This window comes from Micromesistius poutassou (assembly GCF_964030765.1).
Source record: "Micromesistius poutassou genome assembly, chromosome: 13".
Classification (NCBI taxonomy): domain Eukaryota; kingdom Metazoa; phylum Chordata; class Actinopteri; order Gadiformes; family Gadidae; genus Micromesistius; species Micromesistius poutassou.
This window is the reverse complement of record NC_140283.1, coordinates 18,040,414-18,050,778: the sequence shown is the minus strand read 5'-3', so window position 1 is coordinate 18,050,778 and position 10,365 is coordinate 18,040,414. Positions and strand designations below refer to the sequence as shown.

Below are 10,365 nucleotides of genomic sequence, written 5' to 3'. Positions count from 1 at the left end.
CATTAGAAATTCACATTTTCCCAGAGAACTGTATCCATAATATCTGCACACACCTCACACACCTGATTCATTTCGCTATAGCACTCTCACTCTCTCGAGTGTATTAATACTCTGTCCTACACGCTACAATACTTGGAGACTTCCTGCAAAAACATGTCTAAATTGTTTTTGTGGCGGAAAGGTTTTAATGTACAAGATATCATTCATATGTTCATTATACAGTCAAATTCCCTACCGTCTTTTTTTTAACGCAATGTGTCTTCAAGGGTGCTATGAACATTCAGATATACAATGCGTCGCATACAGTAACATCTGATGAATCTTGTCGTTTTCTGTGAGTAATATTCTACCTGACTTCATTGTGCGGTAGCCTTCAGCTGCTCCTCCAAGCACGTTCAACACTTGACCCCCAGCAGCAGACGTTGTTCAGCTAAGACTTCTGAATGACAAGTCCATCACCGCAGCAGCAGCCCTGTAATAAAGGAGGGGGATGTTTGGATTGACTTTGCACCAAGCACTGGTGTGATATTCCAGAGATACAGCAGACACCCTCATCCGATCCAACAACCCCCCCCCCTCTCCAAGAAAAACAGCTTCTGTTACATAGTGTGTGTGTGTGTGTGTGTGTGTGTGTGTGTATGTGTGTGAGGGAAGTTTCTGTCTTCCGCATAACCACACGTTCTTGTTCGGTCTTGTGACTTCTGAGTTCATCAGCAGAACGAAAATAGCGAAAATACTTTTGACACTCCCACGTTTGGCGTCAATGCACTGACCTGGCTGTCAGATGGATATAAAGAGCCAATCGATCCGGGCATCTTCCGGAACACATTTTGGATGGGCTGTTATTGGCTCAGCCCCCGCTGAGCTTGATATCCTGACAAAAGTGACTATTGAGTGAAATAAGACCCAGGGTTGAGCTCGCCTTGACACACAGTGATTACATTTTTTATCATGAGGTTCATACCTTTTATTATAAGGTGGTTTATACTTAACTTGAAAACATACATTTAAAATGGAGGCTTCTGTTGTAAGAATACCCTTCTTATTGTGTATTTCCTGATTAAGTTTAATTCAACATTCATTTTGATATGGCTTGTAGGTCTATTAATATAATCAACTTTCTCACAAATTTCCCCACAGCTTGTTAAACTATTCTTCACATCAAGCCTTTATTACTTTATTTTTGCATTGCTTTCTGAAGGCTGCTCTTGTGACACCATTTTTACAGAAATATCCAACCCCCCAAACTTTCATATCCTGCGAATTATTATTATCTCCAAAAAATTATCTTTTTTTTTTTTTTTTTTTCAAGACTCCTTCTAGCCAAAGGAGGAAATTCTCCTGTTGCTAGAAGGCTGCCTGTCTTGTCTGTTGTCAATGAAACAGGGCAAGACAATCTCTGCCATGTCTCGCTGAATGATATTTGTGGGGCATGAGGGGCCCTAGAGTTTATTGCGGGATAGCCTATAGGCTACCAATGATGGGAGGAGAGGAGCCAGCCCGAATCAGCTGTGAAGTCGTTCTCTGTGCCCATTCCTCCGCGTAAGCAGCATGTAGCCTAAACAGCACGAGTCAGGAACTCATATAACCATGAGCCCACGCCTCGATTCCCCGTTGACCCCCAAGGGACGGTGTCGCCTACGACGCAATAACAAGGCATGCGTTCAGCACCGTTTCCAAGCACCAAGAAACAGGCGGGTGGAAATTAAATCGGTTCCTTGGTAGCATTATATTGCTCGTAAATCATCGCGTATCAGAGACGGGTGTCATAACGTCTGCAGGATGCTCAGGTGTTGTGCGTTAAGTTGAATGAATAATAACCTCCCCATCGTCCCGACACAAGATAAGAGGTATTAGTGATTTGTTTTTTAATGGAGTTTTCTGATAAGCCCGACCTATTTGCACCCTACACAAAGCCACTGGCCGGACGTCATGTTCCCTCTTTCATCTCTAATTTCACACCATGGGCTAAATGCTGCTTGACATCAAACAAACACTATAGTTCTATATATAGCCCCATGTTCTCTGCATAAGATCAGGCACGAAGATGCTCTCGAATATTCATTAAAGCAACACGTTGGTCACTAAGCCTGATCGTCTCAAAGAACAAATATAAGAGCTATGTTCCCTAATATAAGCTGGCACTTGAGATGACATTTAATCAAACGTGGAATGAACAAATGCCACTGTCTGGCCTACTGTAAGGACAACAGATTAGATTTCATCCCCACTGGAGTTCTGCGTGCCCTTTGTAATTACCACAGCTTTTTATTTTAATGCAACAAGTATGTTCTGTATACTGCTAACATATAGGATACAGCAAGCTTAGAAAGGTCATGTTTCAGGTGTTAATCCTGACCCTTCTTGATGTTATTGCGTCGCAATCACCTTCCCTCCACGTGTCTACAGGCTATATTATTGAACGCAAATGACTACATGACGTATTACAAGGTTTAACTTTGAATAAATGAAAATAGTGAACTTGAAAATGAAGATCTAGGCGAGGGAGACATATGAAAGAGAACACACGCCACATTTTAATAACGCTTGAAATAAATACCCACAGCTGGCCCTCAAGGGGGTGGGGCAAATGTTGCGCAATTGTCCCAGGTGGATAAACAGACCCAGGGCCCAGCTGGCTTGGGTCCCTCGAGAGCCCCCCATGCCTTGTCCTCAGTCTGTCTGAAGGCCAATGCTGGCTCTCAACAGCCAGCGTTACCATATCAATACATCACGGCATGGTTAGGGGATGAAAGCAAGGTCTAGGCTATAGTACCCGAGGAAGCACAAAGACCTACTTCATCTCTGGGGCCGGAAAACGTTATGCACAGGGAGAAAATGTACACCGAACGGTGGTTTGATCATCATTAGGCTTCTCCCCTTAGAGTCTGCTTGTACGATAGATCAAATGGTTTGTTCCTATCCCTCAGTCACCTCCTCTGTTACTCCCTGACGCTTGGCTCGCCATTAGTGGCTGCGGTGGGTGCTCACTGCCATGGTTTCAAAGGAAGACCGTCTCATCATCATAGACGCCGTTGTGCTTTCCTTCCTGTTATGATGATGACCACCGCCTACAGTCACACCCCCCCCCCCCCTCCTCCCCACCCTCCTCACAGGGCAGTGGTTGTGTACACTAAATTATTCCAGGCTCTTATCAGCTCCCATCCTATAGCCATTTAAGCTCTTTAATAGCCCAGATCTTGTTATGAAACAGACTGATAAGAGAGCTCTTTAATAACCTCCATCTTGTTATGACACAGACTTGTAGCAGGGCTCTTTATGGCCTACATCTTGATGTTAACATCTCTGATGTTAGATTGGATTCCTGGGGCTGGAATGAATGTGTTTTGACAGGCATGAGTGTGCGTGAAAATAATGCCGTCATACTCTCTACGCTCATTCCTGGAGCTTGGCACACAGTTCATTTATGTTGTCTGCTGCTAAGCTTGATGAGATGAAGGGAATTGTAGGCTATCTGAAGGAAATGTCTTCTTCTTTGGCGTGTGACGCATTGATGGCTTATCTTAGAAAGCTTAATATGTATTAGGATGCATTTGTGAAGGATTTTACAGTTGGTAAAGGTCGGACGATATCTTTGGTGGTGCTGCTCTTCGTTTTGAATCCGGTTCAACAAGCACACTGGTCTGCACAAGTGAAAAGTGAAGCAGAATAGTAGAAGTAGAATCTTAACTGTCTTAAAGAGAATGGGCCATTACATTTTGCAGCATGTGATATTGAAACCAATAACGACACATGAGAAGCAAACAACAAATAAATACATAAATACTAAAAACAAAGCTCTGTTAGCAGTCTGTGTCAAAACATGAGGCTATTAAAGAGCTTTAATGACTATAGGAGGGGAGCTGATAAGATCCAGGCATCATTTAGGCTTTCATTTAAAGCCTAGTGCACTCATCCACACTGTTTGTTTGACTACTGATTGGTTGTACACACGGTTGGAGGGGAATACACATGGAGCATAGAGAACTAGAGTCTCACACACACACACACACACACACACACACACACACACACACACACACACACACACACACACACACACACACACACACACAAATGTGCACAGTTTGGGAACATCGGTGAAGGCTTACATGTATAATGTCAGATTGGATTCCTGGGGCATGGAATGAATATGTAGTAAAATTTGACAGGCGTACTGTGTGTGAAAATAATGCTGTCATACCTGACATGCCTCTATGCTTAATTCCTAGAGCTTGGCACACAGTTCATTTATGTTGTCTGCTGGTAACCCTCAAACGAAATGTAGACTATCTGAAGGAAATGTTTTCATCAATGGCATGTCACACGTTGACGGCTTAATCCCTAGAGTTTGGACCTAGAGCTTAATTCCTAGAGCTTGGCACACGGTTCATTTATGTTGTCTGCTGGTAACCCTCAAACGAAATGTAGACTATCTGAAGGAAATGTTTTCATCAATGGCATGTCACACGTCGACGGCTGAATCTTATACACCTTAATATGTATTGCCATGCATTTGCGAAAGGTTTCACAGTTTGTTAAAAATAGGCTCAGTTAATTGCTTTGCATAAAAACTAATAACAACATCATTCCTCCGAAGAAATGTAAAGCGGCTATAGTTCCTACAAGTTACGGTAAAATGTCCATGTGCGCGTTTAGGAGTGCGCCTGTCTTTACGGTAGCCCAGCGGCGGAGCTCCATCGGATTGTTTGCTGACCGAGGTTTGAAGCACTCAGCGGAGCGATGTTAAACCTATCAAATGTGCGCGCTTGAAACACGCTTCTACGCGCTCACTTCCCTGGACTAAAACTGCAACTCTTGCTTCCAGCTTCGTAAGTTGTTTCAGTTTTTTATTGTATTCGCTTTTGACACTCGTTTGGGATTATCAACAGACCTGGATTTTGGTGCGGACGAGACGCATGACTTGTTGAATTGTTTTTCTATATTATAGGTCTCAGGAAGTTAGTATTTATGTCAAACGTGTTACAAAACACGTTGCAGGAGGTTTATCTTTCGTGTATTTAAATGTGTGTGTGTGTGTGTATATATATATATATATATATATATATATAGTATTTTGAGACATGTGCTTGGCTATGCGAAATTTAAACAAACACTGAATTTAAACGACCAATTTAACAATGGACGCACATTTAGGCCCCCACCAATCAATCACCCCCACCCAACCAGAGAGGATACAAAGTTACAGCGTAATCCAGAAAACATGATTTTTCTCCTGAACCTAGGCTAGAGAATGTGTTTTTAACATATGTAACGTTCATCCAAGTTCTCCATGTTTCGCAACTGAATGTGGGAGTGAAGAAAAAAAAGTTTCCTGTGGCGATTACTGACATTTTGGAGGGTGTAAAATACGGGAGCTGTCAGGGCTGCAGGGGGACTTTGTTTACAGCAACTGTTTCAGATTAGCTTGAATGACCACAAGCAACGCCTGCTTTTCACACTGACTTCCAGTGAACAGCAGATTGAAAGAATGTCAAAACAACGCATCACTTGAAAGAGAAAAAAAGCGAATGGAGTACAACCTATACCTTACAGAGATGAAAGTGGTGAGATGCTTGATATAGTAGGCCTACTATAAGATGGTGTGTGGGTATCTGCTTGTGGTCAGACGTGGGTGTTGTTTTCAGATACCAGGCACCGGTCCATATAGGCCTACTCTTTTATAACCATATAGGCCAACAACATTTGAAGAACAGTTAAAAAAGCATATTTTAATGTTTTCAAAAAACTAAACCAAAAGCATATTTATAGCTTATACATTTTGATTGGCTCAACATTGCTGACAACATGGCCCTGTAAATGTTGTATTCACATATATGGATGGATATGGCAAACAAGATGATCATAATACCATAGATACATAGTTGCTTCTTTCTTCATTTAACGAGATTCTAGCTGAGTTATAATCTTTGGATCCATCTTCTGCAACCCATAACGACTATGCAGTTGCCCAAGTTATTTTAATTGGAACAACTAATGGTAAGCCAATTACAACTTTTTATGTCTTGGGTGCCCATGGTGACCGAATTGGAGCACTGTGGCAATATTATAATATGGAGAATGTGGGGGTAGCTGTTTGGTAGATGTCTGTTTTAAAGATAGTTGTGTTAACGTCAGACAATGGAACCATTGATAATAGAATAAAACAGCCATTAGAGTAGCTTTAGTTCTGGTCAGCTCATTCTCAATGCCGAGGTAGACGTAGCATGGATTTATAGGAACTATTGGCTTCTCAATGAAACATTATTTTGACTAGTCTCTCAAGCACCTGCAAATTAATCTTGTTGAATATGCATTGTCGAACAAATTATAACCAGTTATCTGTAGATATGATTTAAGAGCAATAATTTGGGTGTCATTTTTTGAAAATGCAGAAGCCAGTCGTAGGATGTTAGTGGGTGAAATGTTCTGCGAGAATATCTGTTTTCAAATTGGCTGTGCCTGCCTCTGTACGAGCAAATTCAGAATTCAATAACAGTTTGTGTGACTGCAACACTTCTAAATGGCAGAGTAACGTAGCGGGGGTGATGGTGGAAACTATTTTTGTGTTAAGCTTCAAAATCGAGCTCTCTTCTGCTCTATTCAGCTCTCTCTCGGTCGATACTCGATAGAATGTTACCTACAGCACCTTTCAGTCAAGGTTGAAGAAGTTATTTTAAAAAATGTGTAGGAGAAAGCCTAGCTGTCGGCCATCTCCCACAAAGCTCTGGGGGGGGGTCCCCATATTCAGCAGGTGGGCGAGCCCAAACAGATGGTGACTCCCTTTTTAACTTTTAATCACGAGGTGAATAAGTAGCATTCCATTTCACCAGCCATCTCCGACTGCACGAAGACCTTGAAGTCTAGCCTGTCTGGAGCTATTTGCAATGTGGCGGATGATTTGGGTCCTTGCAATGTAGACGTTTTTGGGTCCGAGCTGAGATACGGTAGGCCACAGAACTTTACTGACCATCCAGGTTCGCTGGAAGGCTGGTTTCTTTCTATTCTGCATCTTGTTTTCCCAATGAGACGAAGAGGACCCCCGGTAGTCACGTTTGTCCTCATCGTGTCAACGGTACATCTTAGGACTCCTAGGAACTCCTAGGTTTTTTTTTCTCCAAATTTCTTGAAAACAACAAGGCCGATTGTGTTATTTAGAGCCAAACAGAAATATGGCAACAGACACGTTTTATTCAGCCAAGGAATGGTGTACTTGGCTATATATAGTTTTTTGGTTTATCTCTCATCTTCTCTCTGGGGGCTATGGCCAGCAGCGTTCTTATCACAGAGGAAGGCTCTATCCCCTGTTCCTCTTACGACTCATTACCTTGGCATGTGGGGCTTCCTAGCGTGTCCCGGCGGCACGGCGAGGGACCCCAGATGTGCCTCAGCCTCTGCCTCCACAACAGTGGGAGTCACGGACTGTGTGATGGGTTGATCGGCTGCCTTTTGTAGATATTGGCGTTTCATTGCATTGCCAGGGCCACCGATCTTTACTCGCTGGCTAGGATGTCGAGAGGACGGGGGGGGGGGCCGCAATTCTGCCGGGGATGAGCGATTGGATTGTCGATGCGTAGCGAAGGGGAAAGAAATGTCTGGATGAAAAGTATCCCCTCAAGCGCTGGCAGGTGTTGTGTTTTGGCGCCTTCCCCATCTTCCGAGAATGCTTTGATTTCCTATATTCCACCTGGCGTGTGCGGTCATGGTCTGTATCTTGGCAACCAATTTGGGAGGGAAGACATTAGAATAATGCCTTCTTGTCCATCTGTTTTCACAACAAAAATAGTGGATTTTCTGCCGGGGTACTGTGGTATTCTACCAGGTTTTTTGGAATATGTTTTCTAATACGATTTTTTACCTTCATCTTCTTGACAGGTTTCAATAAGGTCCACCTACAGAACCGGGGGTTCAGAGTAACCAGCAGCAGGGGTTAGGAGCTAGGCGAAAACCCCTGATCCCTCTCCGCCTTCCAACCCTGTAAGTCACACTTTTATTTTCCTTCTAACTTAGTCCCTCGTTCCGCACAGTGTCGCGTGAGCAATCGTTTTATTATTATGTTCCTGGAGATGTGGTGTCACATTTCTCCTTACGCGGCTCGTCTTGGACAAAGTCCCCTTTCAGTGCTGTGTTACTATGCTCGGACATTTGAATGCCAGGTCAAACGTTGTCATGACTGGTACACAGTACAACAGCGTAGTGTTTCTGCCTGGGCGAGCGCCAGAGACGCTCGAAGCAGAGGCTTCCACTCAGAGCACAGTAGGGCTTAGTAGGCCCCCGAGTCCCGACAAAAGAGTTTTAAAACACTGCGGTGTGATATAATGTAGTGCTGCTGCCCTGCTCTCTGTGGTCAGTATTTAAATAGTTAAAGCACTAGGGAGTGTCAATAGTGATAGATTTTTCAACCGACGCAATCATCTCTCTTTTTTTTTTTTGCCTGGTAAAAGTGAGGCATGAACGTATTTACTACGCCAGTCATTGGTGACACATCTGAAAATCTCCAGTGCCACGTGTAAAAACACGAAAAAAAGGTGTGTTCTGTTGAAAACCAGAGATGGTGAAAGAATATCAGACAGAACCGTGACAAATATGGCATTTAGTCCAGTGTGAAAAGTATCAAATCAAATATTTTGTATGAATCATTCATTATTGCCTCCAAACCCCAGACTTGACTCGCTCTAATGTGTTGACAAACACACAAACGATCAACGATTGCGTGTTTGCCAACGGTTAACTGTTATTGTGTGTAATGCAATGTGCATGTCCTCACATAATGTAGGTCACGTCGTTTGTGACTGCGCACCACATCGTCGTTCCGTGACTTGTTCACGTCAGGACGGCGTTTCCAGATCCGCCCCGTTGGTTTTCCCTCCCTTAATGGGCCTGCCACTGCTAGGAGGACGGGAGCAGCCCAGCGGTGGTTCATCTCTCACGTTGGGCTCCCACTGTTCTGGGGGGGGGTAGGCTGCTTTGTGGGGCCGATAAGTGTCTGCAGTTTGCTTCAGTAGTGTTTGGAAATGATTGCGCGTGCCGTGTGTTAATGGTGATGTCTTGAAAGGAATGTATATCTGAATGTCTGTCTGGATCTGATCAATCAATGTTCATGCCTGGCACCCCAGCGCTTTTATGTAGTTGATATTGACTTTGAAAAATGGCTGTTAGTTGCTAGGGAGTGAGAAGTCATTTTTAATGTGGTATGTTTTTATGTTGTATGAGGTAGCACAAGCACAAATTGGAACTGCAGCATCATCAATATTGGCTTTGGTTAGGCCTAATGTAATTGTGACGACTGTTGCAGATGTTTCATTGGCACCCTGGGATGATGTTTACCCAGATCATCCTTATGTGCACTTTGATGTGCCAGAGTTCCACTGCACTCTGATGTGCCAGGGCTCCATTGCACTTTGATGTAACAAAGAAAGTTCCACTGCACTTTGATGTGCCAGGGTTCCAATGCACTCTGATGTAACAAAGAAAGTTCCACTGCACTTTGATTTGTCAGGGTTCCGCTGCACCACACCCTCATTTCCATCATACCACCTTAACCATGTCCATGCCAAGGTAACAAAGCAGAGCCTAGCTCAGATAACTTTAAGTGCCGCCCTGTTCCTCCTGATTACCCCTGTAAAGCCATGCAGTGGTTGCTTTCTCTTAGGCTCTTTCCCACCTGGTTGTTTCCATGTAAACACTGCTGAGCCCTCCTACACTCCACACATTGAGTGAAAGAAAATAACCTGATTAGCAAGATATGAGTGTAAACAAAGCCTGCAGCAAGACCCTAATACCAGCAGTGTTGTGAAGCACTTTTCCAGATACTCAATCTCAGTCAATTTGCATCCAATGATCAGGATTTAAGTGTTGACAATCAGTGATAATGTAATGCTAAGAGGTTGTGTTTTGGTTGTACGTGGCATCTATTTTAAGATGGCTGTCAGGCATTCAGGGAACACTTAGGTCTAATTAGGAATGAGGCACTATTGCTGCTATAGCAAAACAAGAATGCAGTCCTCTTTTGATGCTTTGTCTGAAATTGTTAAGGTTTCCTAGGTAGTGAATGCAGGTGGAGCTAGCAATGCAAATGCACTTTCCTTTCATTGAACTTGCACATACACACACCCGACACTCGAAGAGTGTGAGCGAGTATTTGTAATAAAGTCATCAGGCTGGGAAGCCGTCTTTTTGCCCACCCACCTGAACATGCGTCACGTTTTTCACACCTTTTGTGTTTTGTGCTGAGCCACAGGATCTGGGCTATTAACACCGGATGAATGAATCAATTCTGTCTTGCGATCATTCAATACATCTCACAAGGTGGGAAAAGGGAATAGTCGAGACAGGTTCCAAGGCATGTTGCAGTTTATAGCCCTA

The 10,365-nt window shown here is 43.5% G+C and overlaps 1 protein-coding gene across 1 annotated transcript in view; it reads left to right on the top strand.

Annotated features, from left to right (window-relative positions):
• The first annotated feature begins 4,711 nt into the window (after nt 1-4,711).
• LOC311357554 (tumor protein p53-inducible protein 11-like) overlaps nt 4,712-10,365 on the top strand; it is a 28,724-nt gene continuing 23,070 nt past the window's right edge. The window contains exons 1-2 of the mRNA XM_084477533.1: nt 4,712-4,832; nt 7,876-7,977. The gene's annotated coding sequence lies outside the window, so the exon portion shown is untranslated. The remainder of the gene's footprint in view (nt 4,833-7,875; nt 7,978-10,365) is intronic.